The sequence below is a fragment of the Mustelus asterias genome, unplaced genomic scaffold (genome assembly GCF_964213995.1).
Source record: "Mustelus asterias unplaced genomic scaffold, sMusAst1.hap1.1 HAP1_SCAFFOLD_371, whole genome shotgun sequence".
NCBI classification, from domain to species: domain Eukaryota; kingdom Metazoa; phylum Chordata; class Chondrichthyes; order Carcharhiniformes; family Triakidae; genus Mustelus; species Mustelus asterias.
The window spans coordinates 381790-406278 of NW_027590327.1; the positions used below are offsets into that span (position 1 = coordinate 381790).

General features: G+C 46.3%; 1 long non-coding RNA gene across 1 annotated transcript in view; it reads left to right on the forward strand.

Annotated features, from left to right (window-relative positions):
• The window catches only part of LOC144486497 (uncharacterized), a 220102-nt gene that overhangs the window by 195158 nt on the left and 455 nt on the right, over window positions 1-24489 (forward strand). The window lies entirely within an intron of this gene.

A 24489-nucleotide genomic window follows, 5' to 3' on the forward strand; every position in this document is an offset into this window, starting at 1 on the left:
CCAAGCCCGCGCCGCTCCCCGGTCCAGGATTGAATCCTGAATCCAGGATCCCCGCCCAATTTTCCAGCCTATCTACATACCAATATCCTATCCACCGAGCTATCCCTCACAGCTACGATGCTTTGTTCATTACAACCTATTAACTTACCCCCACCCCCCCATTCCAGACCATGTGATCTCCAGGGAGAGGCGAAAACCCAGAGTGAAAAACCCCAGGGCCAATATGGGGAAAAAAAAATCTGGGAAATTCCTCTCCGACCCCCTGAGGCGATCGAAACGAGTCCAGGAGATCACAATGGCCCCGATCGGAAAATGCTTCCCAACCCTAGTCATTTCCACTTCCACGAACACCATATGAATTCCCTGCCCCCGAGACAGGTTCCCAACTATCCGCAGTCTCACTCTGTACTGGCACCAGCAAGATGATCGTAGAATGAAGCCTTGAAACGAGAAACCAGGAACAATTAGCCCGCGCTGCTCCCTGGTCCAAACTAGACCACTCTTTTGTATCCCTCCATTCCCACTCCGTTCATATAGCTGTCTAGATAAGTCTTAAACGTTCCCAGTGTGTCCGCCTCCACCACCTTGCCCGGCAACACATTCCAGGCCCCCACGACCCTCTGTGTGAAATATGTCCTTCTGATATCTGTGTTAAACCTCCCCCCCTTCACCTTGAACCTATGACCCCTCGTGAACGTCACCACCGACCCGGGGAAAAGCTTCCCACCGTTCACCCTATCTATGCCTTTCATAATTTTATACACCTCTATTAAGTCTCCCCTCATCCTCCGTCTTTCCAAGGAGAACAACCCCAGTTTCCCCAATCTCTCCTCATAACCAAGCCCCTCCATACCAGGCAACATCCTGGTAAACCTCCTCTGTACTCTCTCCAAAGCCTCCACGTCCTTCTGGTAGTGTGGCGACCAGAACTGGACGCAGTATTCCAAATGCGGCCGAACCAACGTTCTATACATCTGCAACATCAGACCCCAACTTTTATACTCTATGCCCCGTCCTATAAAGGCAAGCATGCCATATGCCTTCTTCCTGTTTCCTCCCACAGTCCAAAGATGTGCGGGTAGGTTGATTGGCCAGGTTAAAAAAATTGCCCCTTCGAGTCCTGGGATGCGTAGGTTAGAGGGATTAGCGGGTAAAATATGTGGGGGTAGGGCCTGGGTGGGATTGTGGTCGGTGCAGACTCGATGGGCCGAATGGCCTCCTTCTGCACTGTAGGGTTTCTATGATTTCTATGAAACCTCTCGTGCTCCTTCTAGCCAGATTCAAGCTAAAGGGCTATAGGTCAGTCAAGCTTCATGGAACACCTGGAAGTATCCAACCTGACTTATAACAACTGGGGGTTCCGGGATTGAAACCTGCATTTCTTGATTGATTTGGGATTAGTGAACTCAAAGACAGTGAGTGGTACGCAGATTTGCGTTTTCTTTTCAGGTGTTGTATTCAAGTTTAAATAGGGAGTGTGGTTTGGATTAATGTCTCTTTCAGAGGCTCAGAAGTTTCGAAAGTGACGAAAGCAAAGCTTTTAGAATTGGAAACACATTGCAGTTGACATTGCCTGACAGAGTACGGAAAGGAGAGATAATTGTGGCGATAGCACAGCCTTTGGAATTGTCAGAAGCTCAGTCAGAATCGTTGGAAATGACGAGAATTCAGTTACAAATGAAACTGACTGATATGAAAAGTAATTAAAACTCTTTGAATTGCAAGCAAAAGGAAAGGGAGGAAGAGCAAGCAAATTAATTCAATGTATTCGAATTACAGGCAGAAGGAAAAAAAAGCAGGCAAGGGAAAGGGGGAATGTAAAATAGAGAGAATTAAAACTTCGGAAATTGGCCTTCAAAAGTAAACATCGGGTACGATTGGCGGAGGTAAAGGGTAAAGTCCAGTCTGAGGGTAGTGATGGGGATAGTGAGAGAATGAGGGGCAGAAAATAAATCAGGAGATAGAAAAGGTAAATGACTAAGGCAACATTACAATAATCATGGGGGACTTCAGCATACAGGTAGACTGGGAAAATCAGGTAGGTAGTGGATCCCAAGAAAAGGAATTTGTTGAATGTCGAAGAGATGGTTTTTTGGACAAGCTTGTGACAGAGCCTACTTGGGAACAGGCAATTCTGGATTTGGTGATGTGTAATGAGGCAGAGTTGATTAGGGAACTTAAGGTGAAGGAACCCTTCGGGAGCTTTGACCACAATATGATAGAACGTACCCTGCAGTCTGAGAGGAAGGAGCTGGAGTCAGTAGTAACGGTATTACAATTAAGTAAGTGTAACTACAAAGACATGAGGGAGGAGCTGGCCAGAGTTGATTGGAAAGGGAGCCTAGCAGGGTAGACAGTGGAACGGCAATGACAGGAATTCTTGAGGGTCATTTGGAAGGCACAGCAGAAATGCATGCCACGGAGGGGGAAATATGCTAAGGGGAGGACGAGGCATCCATGGCTGACGGGAAAGTCAGGGACAGCATAAACACAAAAGAAACAACCTGCAAAGTGGCAAGGATTAGTGGGAAGGCAGCGGATTGGGAAGCCTTTAAAAGAGGACAATAAAAAAGCAATAAGGGGTGGGGGGGGGGGGGGGGGGGGGGGAGGGGGGAGGGAAGATGAAATATGAGTGTTAGCTAGCTGGAAATATAAAAGAAGATAGGAAGAGTTTTTCCAATATATAGAAGGTAAGAGGCACAAATAGCCATTGGACCACTGGATAATGAGGCTGCAGAAAGGAATAATTGGAAACAAAGAAATGGGCAGAGGAACTGAATAGTTATTTTGCATCAGTCTTCACGGTTGAAGACATCAGTGGGATAGCAGAGCTCAAGGAGAGTCCGGAGGCACAGCTGAGTGTACTGGCCATCACTAAGGAGAAGGTTATGGGGAACCTGAAAGGTCTGAAGGTGGATAAATCACCTGGACTGGATGGACTACATCCCAGGGTTCTAAAAGAGAGAGTTGAGGAAATTCTGGTGGCATTGGTGGTGATCTTTCAGCAATCAATGGAGGCAGGGGCTGTACCAGAGGACTGGAAAGTAGCTAATTTACCACCGCTGTTTAAGAAGGGAGGGAGGCAGCAGACGGGAAATTATAGCTCAGTGAGCCTGACTTCGGTCATTGGCAAGATTTTAGAATCCATTATTAAAGATGAGATCTCAGAGTACTTGAAAGTGCATCATAAAGTAGGACTGAGTCAGCACAGCTTTGTCAAGGCGAGGTCATGTCTGACAAATCTCTTTGAGTTCTTTGAGGAGGTAACATGGAAGTTAGATAAAGGAGAACTTGATTTATTTAGATTTCCAGAAGGCCTTTGACAAGATGCCACATAGGAGACTGTTAAATAAGTAAAGAGCCAATGGTGTTGTGGGTAATATCCTAGCATGGATCGATGATTGGCTGATGGTCGGAATGCAAAGAATGGGGATGAAGGGGTCTTTTTTCAGGATGGCAGCCGGTGACAAGGGTCAGTGCTGGGACCGCTGATGATACAAAGACATGTAGACGGACAGGTAGTATTGAGGGAGGGGGAGGGGGGCGGGGGGAGTGATGCAGAAGGATTTGGACAGGTTAGGAGAGTGGGCAAAGAGGTGGCAGATGGAATGCAATGAGGAAAAGTGTGAGGTCATGCACTTTGGAAGGAGGAATGGAGGCATAGAATACTTTCTAAATGGGGAAATGCATAGATAATCTGATGCACAAAGGAATTTGGGATTCCTTGTTCAAGATTCTCCAAAGGTTAACGTGCGGTTCAGTTGGGAGTTAGGAAGGCAAATGGATTGCTCGCATTCATGTTGAGAGGGCTAGAATAAAAGAGCAGGGATGCACTTCTGAGGCTATATAATGCTCTGGTCGGAACCCATTTGGAGTATTGTGAACAGTTTTGTGCCCCAGTTTAGAAAGATGACTGGGGGGGGTGGGGGGGATCTTGTTGAAACTTACAGGATACTGCCAGGCCTCGATAGAGTGGACAAGGAGAGGATGTTTCCAGTAGTAGGGACAACTAGAACCAGAGGGCACAACTCAGTTATGTGCCAATGGTGTTGAGGGTAAGATCCTGGCATGGATAGAGGGTTGACTGACTGGCAGACGGCAGAGAATGGGCATGAAGGTACCTTTTTTCAGGATGGCAGCCAGTGACCAGTGGTGTGCCTCAGGGTTCGGTGCTAGGACCACAACTTTTCACAATATACATGAATGATTTGGAAGAACGAAATGAAGGCACTGTTGCTAAGTTTGCAGATGATACAAAGATATGGAGATGGACGGGGATTATTGAGGAAGCGAAGTGCGGGGGGCGGGGGGGGGGGGGGGGAGGGCGGAGAGGAGATTGGCTGCAGAAGGACTTGGACAGGTTAGGAGAGTGGGCAAAGAGCTCAGGCGAAAGGGACGATCTTTTAAAACAGAGGTGAGGAGGAATTTCTTCAGCCAGAGACTGGTGAATGTGTGGAACTCTTTGCTGCAGAAGGCTGTGGAGGCCGGGTCATTCAATGTCTTTAAGACAGAGATAGATATGTTCTTGGTTAATCAGGCGATCAGGGGTTATGGGGAAAAGGCAGTACAATGGGGATGAGGAAAACATCAGCCATGATTGAATGGCAGAGCAGACTCGATGGGCCGAGTGGCCTAGTTCTGCTTATGTCTTATGGTCTCTTATGGTATGGGGGATGAGGGATACAGCTGGACATAAGGAGCATTTGGAATATGTTCCGTGGGCAGGGATTTGGGGTGGTGTTTTGAGGACAGGTTGGGGTGGTGAGGAATGGGGTTGAGGCTGTTTGTTTGAGGGAGTGGGGAGCGATCTCCCCGGTTTCAAATCCACCCCGGGTTTACACCATACCTGTCTTCAAGGTATCATGAGGTGAGCAGCCTCATCTGGTTCAGAACATGAGGTTCATATCCACACCAACATCGCTCAATCAACATGTTCACACACACTTCCAGAGGTTCAGGCTCACGCCAGGTTCAGACTCACCCCAGTTTCACAATCATAGAAACATTGAAATAAAGGAACAGCAGGAGCAGGCCATTAGGCCCTTCGAGCCAGCTACGACATTCAGTTTGATTATTGCTGATCATCAACTTCACTCTCTTGATCAGCCCTTCCCCCCATATCCTGTGATCACTTTAGCCCCAAGAGCTATATATAATTTCTTCCTGAAATCACTCAAGGTTTTGGCCTCAGCTACTTTCTGTTGTAGTGAAGTCCAATGATTATCTGGGTGGAGAAACCTCTCCTCACCTCTGTTCTAAAAGGTTGATGGTCATCCTCAAACAATTAACCCAAGTCCGCAACTCCCTGAGCATCGGGAACATTCTTTCTGAATCCACCCTGTCTAAACCTGTTCCAATATTATATGTTTCACCCAAATAAACTCCGATCAGTAAAACCCGAACCGACGTAGTCTCTCTTCTTTTCACAGACTTGCCAACCCAGGAATCGGCCTGGTAATCATTCGCTTTACTCGCTCTATAGCAAGGATATCCTTCCTCAGATAAGGACAACAAAACTCGACACAATATTCAAAGTCTGGCCTCGGCAATGCCCTGTACAATTGCAGTAACACATCTCTATTCCTGTACTCAAATCTTCTCCCTATGAAGGCCAGCATTACAGTTGTCTTCTTTACTGCCTGTTGTACATGCGCGCTTACTTTCAGTTACTGATGCATACAGACACCAAGGTCTCGCTGAGTATCCACCTCTCTCAATTTACACCCATTCAAATAATAATCTGTCTCCCTATTATTGCTGCAAAAGTGGATAATCTCACACTTACCCACATTTTACTGCAGCTGTTTTGCACATTCCCACACATTGAGCCAGTTACAGCTCACCCTCACCTACCATTTATAGAAAATAGAACATAGAACAGTACAGCACTGAACAGGCCCTTCGGCCCACGATGTTCGGCCGAGCTTTATCTGAAACCAAGATCAAGCTATCCCACTCCCTAACATCCTGGTGTGCTCCTTGTGCCTATCCAATAACCGCTTAAATGTTCCTAAAGTGTCTGACTCCACTATCACTGCAGGCAGTCCATTCCACACCCCAACCACTCTCTGAGTAAAGAACCTACCTCGGACATCCTTCCTATATCTCCCACCATGAACCCTATAGTTATACCGCCCTGTAATAGCTCCATCCACCCGAGGACATAGTCTTTGAACGTTCACTCTATCTATCCCCTTCATCATTTTATAAACCTCAATTAAGTCTCCCCTCAACCTCCTCTGCTCCAGAGAGAACAGCCCTAGCTCCCTCAACCTTTCCTCATACGCCTTGCCCTCCAAACCAGGCAGCATCCTGGTAAATCTCCTTTGCACTCTTTCCAGCGCTTCCACATCCTTCTTATAGTGAGGTGACCAGAACTGCACACAATATTCCAAATGTGGTCTCACCAACGTCCTGTACAGTTGCAGCATAACCCCACGGCTCTTAAACTCCAACCCCCTGTTAATAAAAGCTAACACACTATAGGCCTTCTTCACAGCTCTATCCACTTGAGTGGCAACCTTCAGAGATCTGTGGACAACATCCCAGTACTGTCCTTGACCGGCCCTAATCTTACCCTCGTCATGCTTTTATTCCTGACATACCTATGGAAAGCTTTAGGGTTTCCCTTGATCCGCCCTGACAAAGACTTCTCATGCCCCCTCCTGGGTTTTCTTAACTCTATCTTTAGGTCCTTCCTGACTAACTTGTAACTCTCAAGCGCCCTACCTGAGCCTTCACGTCTCATCTTTACATAAGTCTCCTTCTTCCTCTTCACAAGAGATTCAACTTCTTCAGTAAACCACGGTTCCCTCACTCGACCATTCCTCCCTCCCTGATAGGTACATATTTATCAAGGACACCCAGTAGGTGTTCCTTGAACAAGCTCCACATTTCAATTGTGCCCATTCCCTGCAGTTTCCTCCCCCAACCTATGCATCCTAAAACTCGCCTAATCCGCATCATAATTTCCTTTCCCCCAGCTATAACTCTTGACTTTCGGTGTATACCTATTCCTTTCCATCGCTAATGTAAACGTAACTGAATTGTTGTCACTATCACCAAAGTGCTCCCATACCTCCAATTCTAAAACCTGGTCTGGTTCATTACCCAGTACCAAATCGAATGTGGCCTCGCCTTTTGTTGGCCTATCGACATTTGTGTCAGCAAACCCTCCTGCACACATTGGACAAAAACTGCCCCCTCTGAAGTACTCGAACTATAGCTTTTCCAGTCAATATTTGCAAAGTTCAAGTCCCCCATAACAACTCCCCTGTTACTTTCGCTCCTATCCAGAATCAACGTTCCAATCCTTTCCTCTACATCTCTAGAACTTTTAGGAGGCCTATAGAAAACTAACAACAGGGCGACCTTGTCTTTCCTGCTTCTAACCTCAGCCCAGACTACCTCAGTGGATGAGTTCTCATCAAACGTCCATTCCGCCAGCGTGATACTGCCCTTGACTAACAATGCCACACCTCCACCTCTTTTACCACCTTCCCTGCTCTGACTGAAACATCAAAGCCCCGGAACCTGCAACCACCATTCCTGTCCCTGCTGTCTCCATGTCTCCGAGATGGCCACAACATCGAAGTCCCAGGTACCAACCCATGCTGCAAGTTAGCCCACCTTATTCTCTGTGTCTCTTCCTGTCTCTCTGCATCTCCCTCACTCACGTTCTCTCTACACTCTTCCTCTGTGTCTCCTCCCCCTCTCAGTCTCACTCTCCTTCTCCCTCTCCTTACCTGTCCCCCTTTTTCTTATTTCTCTGTCTTTCTCTCTCTCTACCTCGCTCTGAGTTTTGCTCTTGCTGTCTCCATTGTACTCATTCAGTCTCACTGTTTCAAATTTGCTGACGCTCTCTGTCTCTGTCTCTGTTTCTCTCTGCCTCCCTTTCTGTGTCCCTTTCCGTCTTAGTCTCCCTCTCTCTTTACATCCACCCATCTGTCTCCCTCTGTCTCCCTTTCTCATTCCCTGTCCATCTCCCTCTCCATTTCCCCCAATCTCTATCCCTGTTTTTCTCGCTCTGCGAGAGGCGCTTTCTGTCTCTGTCCTTTCTCTCTGTCTCTCTCTCTCTCGCTTGCTCTCTCTGTTTCTTTCACTGTATCTGTTAGAATCGCTTTCAAACTCTGTTACGCTCCATGTATTTATGCCCTTCTCTCTCTCTGCCAATCTCTGACACTCTATCTCTCTCACTGTTGCTCTCACTGCCCTCTCTCTCTCGATCTGTCACTCTTTCTGTCTCTGTGAGGCTGCTTGTTGATTTACAGTTTGAATTCCAATAGGAAGACTCAGGTGTCTTGGAGTTGCAGTTTCCTCTCAGGGTTTAATGAACAAAGAACAAAGAACAGTACAGAACACGAAACAGTCCCTTCGGCCCTCCAAGCCTGTGCTGCTCATTGGTCCAACTAGACCATTTGTTTGTATCCCTCCATTCCCAAACTACTCATGTGAATATCCGGGGAAGTCTTAAACGATGCCAGTGTGTCTGCCTCCACCACCCTACTTGGCAGCGCATTACAGGCCCCCACCACCCTCTGTGTAAAAAACGTCCCTCTGATATCTGAGTTATACCTCGCCCCACTCACCTTGAGCCCGTGACCCCTCGTGATCGTCACCTCCGACCTGTTCACCCTATCTATACCCTTCATAATTTTGTACACCTCCATTATGTCTCCCCTCACTCTCTGTCTTTCCAGGGAGAACAAGCCCAGTTTACGCAATCTCTCCTCACAGCTAAGACCCTCCATACCAGGCAACATCCTGGTAAACATTCTCTGCACTCTCTCTACAGCCTCCACGTCCTTCTGCTAGTGCGGCGACCAGACCTGGACGCAGTACTCCAAATGTGGCCTCACCATCGATCTATACAGCTGCAACAGCAGACTCCAGCTTTTATATTCTATACCCCGTCCTATAAAGGCAATCATACCATATGCCTTCTTCACCACCTTCTCCACCTGTGCTGCCACCTTCAAGGATTTGTGGACTTGCACACCGAGGTCCCTCTGTGTTTCTATACTCTTGATGGCTCTGCCATTTATTGTATAACTCCCCCCGACATTTGTTCTTCCAAAATGCATCACTTCGCTTTTATCTGGATTAAATTCCATCTGCCATTTCTCCGCCCAATTTTCCAACCTATCTATATCCTGCTATATTGTCCGACAATGTTCATCGCTATGCGCAAGTCCAGCCATCTCCGTGTCATCCACAAACTTGCTGATTACACCTGTTACACCTTCTTCCATATCATTTCTATATATCACAAATAGCAGAGGTCCCAGTACAGAGCCCTGCGGAACACCACAGGTCACAGACCTCCAGCCAGAAAAAGACCCTTTGACTCCTTCCCTCTGTCTCCTGTGGCCAAGCCAGTTCTCTACCAATCTAGCCGCCTCTCCTTGTATCCCATGAGCCTTAACCATTTTAACCAACCTGCCATGAGGGACTTTGTCAAATGCCTTCCTGAAATCCATATAGGCGACATCCACGGCCCTTCCTTCGTCAACCGTTTTTGTCACTTCCTCATAAAACTCCGCCAAATTTGTAAGGCACGTCCTGCCTCTTACAAAACCATGCTGTGTGTCATTAATGAGATTGTTCCGTTCTAAATGCACATACATCCTGTCTCTAAGAATCCTCTCCAACAAATTCCCTACCACGGACGTCAATCTCACTGAGCCATAAATACCCGAATTATCCCTGCTACCCTTCTTAAATAACGGTACGACATTCACTATCTTCCAATCCTCAGGGACCTCACCTGTGTCCAATGAAGAGACAAAGATTTCTATCAGAGGCCCAGCAATTGTCTCCCTGAGCAGTCTAGGATAGATGCCTTCTGGCCCTGGGGATTTGCCAGTTTTAATGTTACCTAAAAAACCTAACATAGAACATAGAACAGCACAGCACAGAACAGGCCCTTCAGCCCACGATGTTGTGCCGAGCTTTATCTGAAACCAAGATCAAGCTATCCCACTCCCTATCATCCTGGTGTGCTCCATGTGCCTATCCAATAACCGCTTAAATGTTCCTAAAGTGTCTGACTCCACTATCACTGCAGGCAGTCCATTCCACACCCCAACCACTTCCTCCCTTGTCATGGAGATTCTCTCTAACGGGTCAACACCTCCCTCTGAGACATTCCTAGTCAACAAGTCCTTCTCCTTTGTGAATACCGATGCAAAGTATTCATTTCGAATCTTTCCTATTACCTTGGGTTCTAAGCATAATTCCTCTCCTTTGTCCCTGAGAGGTCCGACTTTTTTCCCGAACAAATCTTTTGATCCTAACATATGAATAGAATGCCTTAGGATTCTCCTTAATCCTGTCTGCCAAGAACATTTTGTGACCTTTTTTTGCCCTTCTAACTCCCCGTTTGAGTTCTTTCCTACTCTCCCTGTGTTCCTCCAGAGCTCCATCTCATTCAACAATCAGTTGAAGAATTACAATAAGGGGATATTTCAGCACATTTTTCAGCTGCTGTCTGAAGTGACTCTGTGTCACAGCATAAATAGCAGTGTTTGTACAGCAACTTGTAAGTTGCAGGATGAAACCGATTTCCAGGACGAAAATATCTAAATTTACCGAATAGCCCAAATTAGACATCCGAAGCCATATTGAAAAGACCATTGATGTTGACCGTAAGAGGATGAAATTGGCTGAGATAACAAACAGTAAAATGATGGATTTCCTGCGACTCTCCATCTCTGGGTCGCTGGGATTCTCCCCATTGCTGTGAGTCCGGAGTCTCCTGCGGGCTCTGCTGCTCACTAAAATGTGTCTGACGGTGAAAGCATTGAGCAGCAGAATCAGGATGAAAGGGACACATGGGGTTAGAATGTGATGGAGGAACTCGATTGTTGTCCAGACCGGAGAGAACAGAACATGCCATGTGTAATCACAAATCCAGGGGAAGTTCCCCAGCGCATACGTATTTGATAACATAAAATACCAGAAAATGTTCTTTAAGCTGCTCAACACCATCATTGTTCCCAGAACCACAGCCGCCGATTTCTCAGTGCAATATTTACTTTTCAGCTTGGGGCAGCAAATGGCCACAAATCGATCAAAGGTGAAAGTGACGGTGAACCAGACAGAACAGTCAGTGGCTGCATAAAGCAGGACGGCGTGGATGTTACACAGGGGGAGCGATAGCAGGAAATAAAACTGGTTCCAATAAACAATGGGAATGTGTCTCAATATCAGGTCGAGGAGAACGACCAGCAGATCCCCCACTGACATGGCCACCAGGTAACGAGTCACACATTGGGACAGACCACAGTTTCTTCTCGTCAATGTCACAATTGTGATTATGTTCACTGTCAGGAAGAAAATAAAGAATGAAATTAAATGTGATTCAGGGGAAGAAATTTCCAGTCAGACTGAGGATGGGTTAAATTTTTAAAAATGTGCACACGCACATAGAACAATTAAATCTAGTTTTTTTAAAAATCCAGCGCGTCCTTTGCAGTGTGAGAGGAAAGTGGAGCATCGGAGGAAACCCACGCAGACACGGGGAGAAGGCCCAAACTCCACACAGACAGTGACCCAAGCTTGGAATTGAACACAGGTCCCTGATACTGTGAGTCAGCAGTGCTAACCACTGTGTCACCGTGCTGCTCCATGGTAGCGACACAATGTTTACACTTGAGTGAGCATTTTCCGGGGAGTCCACAACATTGACCCTCACTCAGTTACAGGTAAATAGCCCCACTACTTTGTAGGGGATTTAGAGGGGAAGAAGGCTGAGGGAGTAAACCCTGACAAAATCGAGAGTGGAGTCCTGTAGGTGGTAATCTGTCGTCTCTCAGACAGCTTACTGACAACCCCCGCAGCAGTGCTGGTACCAAACAGTGCTGGTTTCACCCTTTCCTCTGGACAATACTAACAGTTGGCAGAGGGAGATCCTGATGCCTCAACAGTTCCGACTCTATTATACTTAGACAGGACTGCACCCTGGAGTGGAGACCATCTCCCTGGATCGACAGTCAACCCTGTAACACAGACTCGTGTTTATCGACTACAGCTCAGCCTTTAACACCATTATTCCGCCGAAACCCATGTCCGAAATCCGTGTCCTGGGGTTCGGCTCCTGCTTCTGCAATTTGATCTTGAACTTGTGCAGAGAGCAATGAATAAGACAGTCAACATAACCTCCTCCACAATCATCCTCAACAGCGGTGCCCCACAAGGCTGTGTCCTCAGCCCCTTACTATACTCCAATGACAGTGTGGGCAAATTCCCCTCCAACTCGATTTCCAAGTTTGCTGATGACACCACTGCAGTGCGTCGGATCTCAAACAACAATGAGACCGAGAACCAGAATGAAGCTGGGGGTGCATATATGCAGATCCTGAAGCTGGCAAGACAGGTAGATGAGGTGGTTAGGACGATGTGTAGGATACTTGCCTTTAGAAGTCACAGCATAGAATATAAGAGCTGGGAGGCTATGATGGAAGTGTATAAAATGCTGGTTCGAGCAGAGCAAGAGTACTGTGTGCAGCAGTGTTCTCACACAGCAGGTAGGATGTAATTGCACTGGAGACGGTGGAGAGGAGATTCACCAGGATGCTGCCTGGGCTGGAGATTTTCAGCTATGAAGAGAGTCGGGTTTTTCAACTTAGAGGTGGAGGGGGAATGGGTGTTGCGGATGGTGGTGGGGATTGGTTTCATGTGGGGGGGACCTGAGTGATATGTACAAAATTATGCTGCACATAGACAGGAAGAAACATTTTTCCTTCACTAGAGGTGTCAATAACCAGAGGGCCGAGGATTTAAGGTAAAGGGCAGATTTTTGTGTGGATTTGAGGAAAAATGTTTCCATCCACAGGGTGCTGGGATCTGCAGCACACGGCCTGATAGGATGGTAGAAGCGGGAATTGCCACACGAGGCATTTAGATCAGCAATTCAAACGCCAGAGCATACAAGGCTGTGGACCGAGTGCTGGAAAATGGGATTCCATTGGATAGGTGTTTGATGCCCAGTTCAGACATAAGGGGCCGAAGGGCCTCATTTTGTGCTGTTAAATCTCATGGAAACATAGGAACATAGAAAAACTACACACAAAACAGGCCCTTTGGCTCCACAAGTTGTGCTGAACATTTCCCTACCTTTTAGGCCTACCGATACCCCTCCGTCCTATTAAGTCCCATGTACTCATCCAGGAGTCTCTTAATAGAAAATGTCGAATACAGGTACAGAATTCCCTAAAAGTGACGTCACAGTTGGATAGGGTCGTAAAGAGTGCCTTTGGTACATTGGCCTTTATAAATCGGAGTATCGAGTACAAAAGTTTGAGTGTTATGGTAAGGTTATATAAGGCATTAGTGAGGCCGAATTTGGAGTATTGTGTACAGTTTTGGTCACCTAGTTACAGGAAGGATGTAAATAAGGTTGAAAGAGTGCAGAGAAGGTTCACAAAGATGTTGCCGAGACTTGAGAAGCTGAGTTACAGAGAGAGGTTGAATAGGTTGGGACTTTATTCCCTGGAGCGTAGAAGATTGAGGGGAGATTTGATAGAGTTGTATAAGATTTTGATGGGAATAGATAGAGTGGATGCAAGCAGGCTTTTTCCGCTGAGGCTAGGGGAGAAAAAAACCAGAGGGCATGGGCTAAGCGTGAAAGGAGAAAAGTTTAAAGGGAATATTAGGGGGGGCTTCTTCACGCAGAGAGTGGTGGGAGTGTGGAATGAGCTGCCGGATAAAGTGGTAAATGCGGGGTCACTTATAACATTTAAGAAAAACTTGGACGGGTTCATGGATGAGAGGGGTGTGGAGGGATATGGTCCAAGTGCAGGTCAGTGGGACCAGGCAAAAATGGTTCGGCACAGACAAGAAGGGCCAAAAGGCCTGTTTCTGAGCTGTAATTTTCTATGGTTCTATGGTTCTATGGTAATCTTATCGAGGTCCATAAAATAATGAGGGGCATAGTTGAGCTAAATAGTCAACATATTTTCCGAGGATTCAAAAACTAGATGGCATAGGTTTAAGATGAAAGGGTAAAGATACAAAACAATCCAGGTAGGCTCTTTTTTCACTGGGTTTGTGGAACGAATTGCCAGAGGTAGGAGTCGGGCTGGAAAAATGTGGTGTTTTAAAAAACATTTCGAACGTCACATGGGTTTAATTGATAAAGAGGGATATGGGCCAAACAGGGGTAACTGGGGCGAACTTAATGATAAAATCCGGCAGCATGGACAGATTAGGCCAAAGGGACAGTTTCCACGCTGTAAACCTGTCTGACAAAGACTCCTCTGACAATCACCGCAGGGACCTCGCCAAAATGTGATGCTATCGCCAAGAATTAGTCCAGAAACAGACACAATCCACAAGGAACACTCTAAATAGTGACACAGTCCACAAGGATCACTGGAAATAGTGACACAATCCCCAAGCATCACTTCAAATAGTGAGACAATGCACAGGGATCAGGGTAAATAGTGACACAGTTCACAGGGGTCATTCTACATTTTGATACAATCCCCATGGGTCAAACTAAATAATGACACAAGCTCAAGGAGCACTCTCAATAGTGACACAAACCCGACGAATAACTCTAAATAGTGACACAATCCCCAAGGATCACTCTAAATAGTGGCACAGTCCCCAAGGAAAACAAAGAACAAGAACAAAGAACAAAGAACAATACAGCACAGGAACAGGCCCTTCGGCCCTCCAAGCCCGCGCCGCTCCCTGGTCCAAACTAGACCATTCTTTTGTATCCCTCCATTCCCACTCCGTTCATATGGCTGTCTAGATAAGTCTTGAACGTTCCCAGTGTGTCCGCCTCCACCACCTTGCCTGGCAGCGCATTCCAGGCCCCCACCACCCTCTGTGTAAAATATGTCCTTCTGATATCTGTGTTAAACCTCCCCCCCTTCACCTTGAACCTATGACCCCTCGTGAACGTCACCACCGACCTGGGGAAAAGCTTCCCACCGTTCACCCTATCTATGCCTTTCATAATTTTATACACCTCTATTAAGTCTCCCCTCATCCTCCGTCTTTCCAGGGAGAACAACCCCAGTTTACCCAATCTCTCCTCACAACTAAGCCCCTCCATACCAGGCCACGTCCTGGTAAACCTCCTCTGTACTCTCTCCAAAGCCTCCACGTCCTTCTGGTAGTGTGGCGACCAGAACTGGACGCAGTATTCCAAATGCGGCCGAACCAACGTTCTATACATCTGCAACATCAGACCCCAACTTTTATACTCTATGCCCCGTCCTATAAAGGCAAGCATGCCATATGCCTTCTTCACCACCTTCTCCACCTGTGACGTCACTTTCAAGGATCTGTGGACTTGCACACCCAGGTCCCTCTGCGTATCTACACCCTTTATGGTTTTGCCATTTATCGTATAGCTCCTCCCTACATTATTTCTACCAAAATGCATCACTTCGCATTCATCAGGATTGAACTCCATCTGCCATTTCTTTGCCCAAATTTCCAGCCTATCTATATCCTTCTGTAGCTTCTGACAATGCTCCTCACTATCTGCAAGTCCTGCCAATTTTGTGTCACACTAAATAGTGACACAATCCCCGAGGATCACTCTAAATAGTGACAGAATCCCCAAGGATCACTCTAAATACTGACACAATCCCCAAGGTTCACTGTAAATAGTGACACAATCCCCAAGGTTCACTGTAAATAGTGACACAATCCCCAAGGATCACTCTAAATAGTGACACGATCCCCAAAGATCATTCTAAATAGTGACACAATCCCCAAGGATCATTCTAAATAGTGTCACAATCCCCAAGGATCACTCTAAATAGTGACACAATCCCCAAGGATCACTCTAAATAGTGCCACAGTCCCCAAAGATCACTCTAAATAGTGACACAATCCCCAACGATCACTCTCAATAGTGACACAATCCCCAAGGATCACTCCAAATAGTGTCACAATCCCCAAGGATCACTTTAAATAGTGACACATGCCAAGGGTCACTCTAAGTAGTGACAACATCCCCAAAGATCACTCTAAACAGTGACACAGTCCTCAAGAATCACAATAAATAGTGACACAGTCCCCAAGGATCACTCTAAATAGTGACACAGTCCCCAAGGATCACTCAAACAGTGACACAATCCCCAAAGATCACTCTAAATAGTGCAACAATCCCCAAGGATCACTCTAAATAGTGAGTCAATCCCCAAGGATCACTCTAAACACAGTCAGAATCCTCAAGGATCACTCTCAATCGTGACACAGCCCCCAAGGATCACTCTCAATAGTGACAGAATCCCAAAGGGTCTCTCTAAATAGTGACACAATCCCCTAGGATCACTAAATAGTGACATAATACCCAATGATCCCTCTAAATAGAGACACAATTACACAGGATCAATCTAAATACTGAGACAAACCCCAACGATCACTCTAAATTGTGACACAATCCCCAAGGATCACTCTAAGTAGTGGCACAATCCCCAAGGATCACGCGAAATAGTGGCACAATCCCCAAGGATCACTCTAAATACTGACACACTCCCAATCATCACTATGAATGATGACATGATCCCCAAAGGTCACTCGAAATAGTGACTCAATCCCCAGGGATCACACGTCCGTGGTAGGGAAGTTGTTGGAGAGGATTCTTAGAGACAGGATGGATGCGCATTTAGAACGGAACAATCTCATTAGTGACAGACAGCATGGTTTTGTAAGAGGGAGTTCATGCCTTACAAATTTGGTGGAATTTTTTGAGGAAGTGACAGAAACGGTTGACGAAGGAAGGGCCGTGGATGTCGTCGATGTGGATTTCAGTAAGGCATTTGACAAAGTCCCTCATGGCAGGTTGGTTAGGAACAAAGAACAGTACAGCACAGGAAACAGGCCCTTCGGCCCTCCAAGCCTCTGCCGCTCCTTGGTCCAACTAGACCAATCGTTTGTATCCCTCCATTCCCAGGCTGCTCATGTGACTATCCAGGTAAGTCTTAAACGATGTCAGCGTGCCTGCCTCCACCACCCTACTTGGCAGCGCATTCCAGGCCCCCACCACCCTCTGTGTAAAAAACATCACTCTGATATCTGAGTTATACTTCGCCCCTCTCACCTTGAGCCCGTGACCCCTCGTGATCGTCACCTCCGACCTGGGAAAAAGCTTCCCACCGTTCACCCTATCTATCCCCTTCATAATCTTGTACACCTTTATTAGATCTCCCCTCATTCTCCGTCTTTCCAGGGAGAACAACCCCAGTTTATCCAATCTCTCCTCATTGCTAAGACCCTCCATACCAGGCAACATCCTGGTAAACCTTCTCTGCACTCTCTCTAACGCCTCCTCGTCCTTCTGGTAGTGCGGCGACCAGAACTGGACGCAGTACTCCAAATGTGGCCTAACCAGCGTTCTATACAGCTGCATCATCAGACTCCAGCTTTTATACTCTATACCCCATCCTATAAAGGCAAGCATACCATATGCCTTCTTCACCACCTTCTCCACCTGTGTTGCCACCTTCAAGGATTTGTGGACTTGCACACCTAGGTCCCTCTGTGTTTCTATACTCCTGATGACTCTGCCATTTGTTGTATAACTCCTCCCTACATTATTTCTTCCAAAATGCATCACTTCACATTTATCCGGATTAAACTCCATCTGCCACCTCTCCGCCCAATTTTCCAGCCTATCTATATCCTGCTGTATTGCCCGACAATGCTCTTCGCTATCCGCAAGTCCAGCCATCTTCGTGTCATCCGCAAACTTGCTGATTACACCAGTTACACCTTCTTCCAAATCATTTATATATATCACAAATAGCAGAGGCCCCAGTACAGAGCCCTGCGGAACACCACTGGTCACAGACCTCCAGCCGGAAAAAGACCCTGCGACCACTACCCTCTGTCTCTTATGGCCAAGCCAGTTCTCCACCCCTCTAGCCACTTCTCCTTGTATCCCATGAGCCTTAACCTTCTTAACCAACCTGCCATGTGGGACTTTGTCAAATGCCTTACTGAAATCCATATAGACGACATCCACGGTCCTTCCTTAGGTTAGGGCTCATCGGGTACAAGGAGAGGTGGCTAGATGGATAGAAAACTGGCTTGGCCGCAGTAGACAGAGGGTAACAGTCGAAGGGTCTATTTCCGGCTGGAGGTCTGTGACCAGTGGTGTTCCATAGAACCATAGAACCATAGAAAATTACAGCTCAGAAACAGGCCTTTTGGCCCTTCTTGTCTGAGCAGAACCATTTTATGCCTAGTCCCACTGACCTGCACTTGGACCATATCCCTCCACACCCCTCTCATCCATGAACCCGTCCAAGTTTTTCTTAAATGTTATAACTGACCCCGCATTTACCACTTTATCCGGCAGCTCATTCCACACTCCCACCACTCTCTGCGTGAAGAAGCCCACCCTAATATTCCCTTTAAACTTTTCTCCTTTCACCCTTAACCCATGCCCTCTGGTTTTTTTCTCCCCTCGCCTCAGCGGAAAAAGCCTGCTTGCATTCACTCTATCTATACCCATCAAAATCTTATACACCTCTATCAAATCTCCCCTCAATCTTCTACGCTCCAGGGAATAAAGTCCCAACCTATTCAATCTCTCTCTGTAACTCAGCTTCTCAAGTCCCAGCAACATCCTTGTGAACCTTCTCTGCACTCTTTCAATCTTATTTACATCCTTCCTGTAACTAGGTGACCAAAACTGTACACAATACTCCAAATTCGGCCTCACCAATGCCTTATATAACCTTACCATAACACTCCAACTTTTATACTCGATACTCCGATTTATAAAGGCCAATGTACCAAAGGCACTCTTTACGACCCTATCCACCTGTGACGTCACTTTTAGGGAATTCTGTACCTGTATTCCCAGAACCCTCTGTTCAACTGCACTCTTCAGAGTCCTACCATTTACCCTGTACGTTCTACTTTGTTTTGTCCTTCCAATGTGCAATATCTCACACTTGTCTGCGTTAAATTCCATTTGCCATTTTTCAGCCCATTTTTCTAGTTGGTCCAAATCCCTCTGCAAGCTTTGAAAACCTTCCTCACTGTCCACTACACCTCCGATCTTTGTATCATCAGCAAACTTGCTGATCCAATTGACCACATTATCATCCTGATCATGGATATAGATGACAAACAACAATGGACCCAACACCGATCCCTGCGGCACACCACTAGGGCCTCCACTCAGAGAAGCAATCCTCCACAACCACTCTCTGGCTTCTTCCATTGAGCCAGTGTCTAATCCAATTTACTACCTCCCCATGTATACCTAGCGACTGACCCTTCCTAAATAACCTCCCATGAGGGACCTTGTCAAAGGCCTTGCTGAAATCCAGGTAGACAACATCCACCACCTTCCCTTCTTCCAATTTCCTGGTAACCTCCTCGAAAAACTCTAATAGATTGGTCAAACATGACCTACCACGCACAAAGCCACGTTGACTCTCCCTAATACGTCCCTGTCTATCCAAATATTTGTAGATCCTGTCCCTTATCACACCTTCCAATAACTTTCCCACCACCGACGTCAAACATACTGGCCTATAATTTCCCGGATTTCTTTTGGAACCTTTTCTAAACACCGGAACAACATGAGCCATCCTCCAATCATCCGGCACCTCCCCCGTGAATACTGACATTTTAAATATGTCTGCCAGGGCCCATGCAAGTTCAACACTAGCTTCCCTCAAGGTCCGTGGGAATACTCTGTCCGGTCCTGGGGATGTATCCACTCTGATTTGCCTCAAGACAGCTAGTACCTCCTCCCCTTTAATCTGTAAAGGTTCCATGACCTCCCTACCTGTTTGCCCTATTTCCGTAGACTCCATGCCCGTGCTGCATGGTCCATGACTCCATACTCCCTCAGTAAATACGGATGCAAAAAAAACATTTAGTATCTCCCCCATCTCTTTTGGTTCCATACACAGTCTACCACTCTGGTCTTCAAGAGGACCAATTTTATCCCTCACTATCCTTTTGCTCTTAACATACCGATAGAAGCTCTTTGGATTTTCCTTCACTCTGTCTGCCAAAGCAACCTCATGTCTTCTTTTAGCCCTCCTGATTTCCCTCTTAAGTAGCTTCTTGCACTTTTTATACTCCTCGAGCATCTGATCTGTTCCTTGCTGCCTGTACATTTCATACAACTCTCTCTTCCTCTTAATCAGTGTTACAATCTCCCTCGAGAACCAAGGTTCCTTATTCCTATTTACTTTGCCTTTAATCCTGACAGGAACATACAAACTCTGCACTCTCAAAATTTCTCCTTTGAAGGCCTCCCACTTTCCATTTACATCCTTACCAGAGAACAGCCTGTGCCAATCCACACTTCCCAGGTCCCTTCTCATTTCATCAAATTTGGCCTTTTTCCAGTTCAGAACTTCAACCCGAGGACCAGATCTATCCTTATCCATGATCAGGTTGAAACTAATGGCATTATGATCACTGGATCCAAAGTGTTCCCTCACACTCACATCCATCACCTGCCCTAACTCATTTACCAATAGGAGATCCAATATCGCATCCTCTCTCGTTGGCACCTCTATATACTGATGTAGAAAATTCTCCTGAACACATTTTACAAACTCTACCTCATCTAAACATTTAACAGTATGCGAGATGTGTGGGTTTATAGAATCATAGAATCCCTACAATGCAGATGGAGGCCATTCAGCCTATCAAGTCTGCAACAACCACAATCCAAGCCGGCTCCTATCCCCGTAGGTCCACTATTCATCCTCGCTAGCAACTCCGACACTAAGTGGCAATTTGAATGGCTAATCCACTTAACCCGCACATATTTGGACTGTAGGAAGAAACCGGAGCATCCAGGGCAACCCATGCAGACAGGAGGAGAATGTGCCTGTAAAAAGGAAGGGTAGGAAAGGTAGGATTCGAGAGCCGTGGATAACCAGGGAAATTGAGGATCTGATCAAAAAGAACAGAGAGGCGTACGTTTGGTCCAGGCAACTGAAAACAGATGGAACTCTGGAGGAATACAGAGAGAGTAGGAAAGAACTCAAATGGGGAGTTAGAAGGGCAGAAAGAGGTCACGGATTAAGGAGAACCCTAAGGCGTTTTATTCATATGTTAGGAACAAAAGAGTTGTCAGGGAAAAAGTCGGATCTCTCAGGGACAAAGGAGGGGAATTATGCTTCGAACCCAAGGGAATAGGGGAGATCCTAAATGAATACTTTGCATCGGTATCCACAAAGGAGAGGGGTTTGTTGACTGGGAGTGTCTCAGAGGGAGGTGTTGACCCGTTAGAGAGAATCTCCATTACAAGGGAGGAAGTGTTAGGTTTTTTAGGTAACATTAAAACTGACGAATCCCCAGGGCCTGATGGCATCTGTCCCAGACTGCTCAGGGAGACAAGAGATGTAATTGCTGGGTCTCTGACGGAAATCTTTGTCTCTTCGTTGGACAAAGGTGAGGTTCCTGAGGATTGGAGGATAGCGAATGTGTCACCGTTATTTAAGAAGGCTCGCAGGGATAACCCGGGTTATTATAGGCCAGTGAAGTTGACGTCCGTGGTAGCGAATTTGTTGGAGAGGATTCTTAGAGACAGGATGTATGCGCATTTAGAACGGAACAATCTGATTAGTGACAGACAGCATGGTTTTGTAAGAGGGAGGTGGTGCCTTACAAATTTGGTGGAGTTTTTTGAGGAAGTGACAAAAACAGTTGTTGAAGGAAGGACCGTGGATGTCGTCTATATGGATTTCAGTCAGGAATTTGACAAAGTCCCTCATGGCAGGTTGGTTAAGAAGGTTACGGCTCATGGGATACAAGGAGAGGTGGCGAGATGGGTAGAAAACTGACTTGGCCACAGGAGACAAAAGGTAGCAGTTGAAGGGTCTTTTTCCAGCTGGTGGTCTGTGACCAGTGGTGTTCGCAGGGCTCTGTGCTGAGACCTCTGCTATTTGTGATATATATAAATGATTTGGAAGAAGGTGCAACTGGTGTTATCAGCAAGTTTGCGGATGACACAAAGATAGCTGGAATTGCGGATAGCGATGAACATTGCCGGACAATACAGCAGGATAAAGATCGGCTGGAAAATTGGGCGGAAAAATTCCAGATGGAATTTAATCCAGATAAATGCGACGTGATGCATTTTGGAAGAACTAATGTTTGGGGGAGTTATACAATAAATGAAGAGCCATCAGGAGTATAGAAACACAGAGGGACCTAGGTGTGCAAGTCCACAAATCCTTGAAGGTGGCAGCACATGTGGAGATGATGGTGAAGAAGGCATATGGTATGCTTGCCTTTATAGGACGGGGCATAGAGTATAAAAGCTGGATTCTGATGCTGCAGCTGTACAGAACGCTGGTTAGGCCGCATTTGGAAGACCGCGCCCAGTTCTGGTCGCTGCTCTACCAGAAGGATGTGGAGGCTTCAGAGACAGTGCAGAGAAGGATTACCAGGATGTTGCCTGGTATGGAGGGTCTTAGCTATGAGAAGAGTTTGGGTAAACTGGGCTTGTTCTCCCTGGAAAGACGGAGAATGAGGGGAGACCTCATAGAGGTGTAAAAAATTATGAAGGGTATAGATAGGTTGAACAGTGGGAATCTTTTTCCCAGGTCGGAGGTGACGATCACGAGGGGTCACGGGCTCAAGGTGAGAGGAGCAAAGTATAACTCAGAGGGACGTTTTTCACACAGAGAGTGATGGGGGCCTGGAATGCGCTGCCGAGTAGGGTGGTGGAGGCGGACACGCTGGCGTCGTTTAAGACTTACCTGGATAGTCACATGAGCAGTCTGGGAATGGAGGGATACAAACGAATGGTCTAGTTGGACCAAGGAACGGCACAGGCCTGGAGGGCCGAAGGGCCTGTTTCCTGTGCTGTACTGTTCTTTGTTCTTTGTTCCACACAGACAGTGAGTGACATGAGCCAAGAATCAGACCCAGGTCCCTGGCATTGTAAGGCAGCAGCGCTAACCACTGTGCCACCGTACCGCCAGATTACGGGGCCTGGCCATGCTAAATTGCCCCTTAATGTTAGAGGGACAAGCAGGGGAAATTTGGGGTTAGGGAGATGGGGCTTGGGTGTTGTTGCAGGCTTGATGGGCCAAATAGCCTCCTTTTGCACTGTCGGGAATCTCTGATTCAACAATTAATTTTGAAAGTTAAGTGTGAATGTCAAACAAGTAAATCTGAATGTGACCTTTTAACCTCAACTTCTCACGTGACATTCTGGCAGCATAAATACGGGGAAAACTTGGGATCATTACCAATAAATACCTCGGTCACACTTCATGACCAAGCATTCTCCAACAAAACAGTATCAACTTATCAACTTTGATTTCAATTGGTGAATCAGACCTCTGTTGATTCCATATCTTACATTAGTTCCAACCTACTGAAAGAATGTTAGCTGGACACTTTCCGAAATTCTGCATATGCACTAGTTATGGCTTCTCCTTATTTGCACATTTCCCCAAAGAATGGCTGACCACAGATTAATTCTGAAATTAACTTCCTTTTGGAAAAGTCATGGTTCATAAGTGCCAATAAAGTTGGAATGCATGATCCAAATAGGAACAGTCAACATAGGTACAAAGGAATTAGGAGTGAGAGTAGGCAATTCAGCCTGGTATAGCTCGTGCTCTTGATGTCCTCAGCCCCCTACTATACTCCTTATACACCTTTGACTGTGTGGCCACAATCCCCTCCAACTCCATTTTTAAGTTTGCTGATGACACCACCGGAGTGAGTAGGATCTCAAACAATGATGAGACAGAGTACAGGAATGAGATGGATAATCTGGTTAACTTGTGGGAAATTCACCACTTCGGAGTCAGACTTGGAGGTTCAACAAACAGTTTTATTCGGACAAAGCTTTCGGAGAAGCGCTGGCACTCCGCAGTACAGGCAGTCACCTTCTCAACTACATAATGGTAGTTGAGCATCTTTTATACTTTTTAGATAATAGACATTACGGACATTAGCCGTTAGCACATCGGTACAAGCTGAGTAGACAGGTACAGACATCGACAGTTAACACATCGTTATACATAGATAAGTACGGACATTGACAGTTATCACATCATTGTGCATAGAGTAGATACATTTATGTGGTTATGTCCTCTATCAATGGCTGATCTTGTTAACAAGCTAATTGTTCTGGGTCTGCTTTTATCTCAAGGTTAAGGTGCCTCAAGGTCTGACCTGTTTCCTGCAGTAATTTAAACACTACAGGTTTGAACTCTTTGAGTAATGTCTGTGCCCAAAGTGAGTGCCTCTTAATGTCCTTTTCCAGAGTCCATTTTGTGCCAGGTAACCATTTTGTTTCCTTTACTTTGATTTCACTCCAACAAAGTGGTGTGATGATAATAATCGCTCCCTCAATGTCAGGAAAACAAAGGAGATAATTATTGATCTTCCTCGACACCCTAGCTACGACTGTAACAAGAAACAATAATTTTCACTGTATACTAATACATGTGACAATAATAAATCGAATCAAAGTCCGAAAGACGTGCTGCTTAGATGCTTTGGCCATGTTAACTC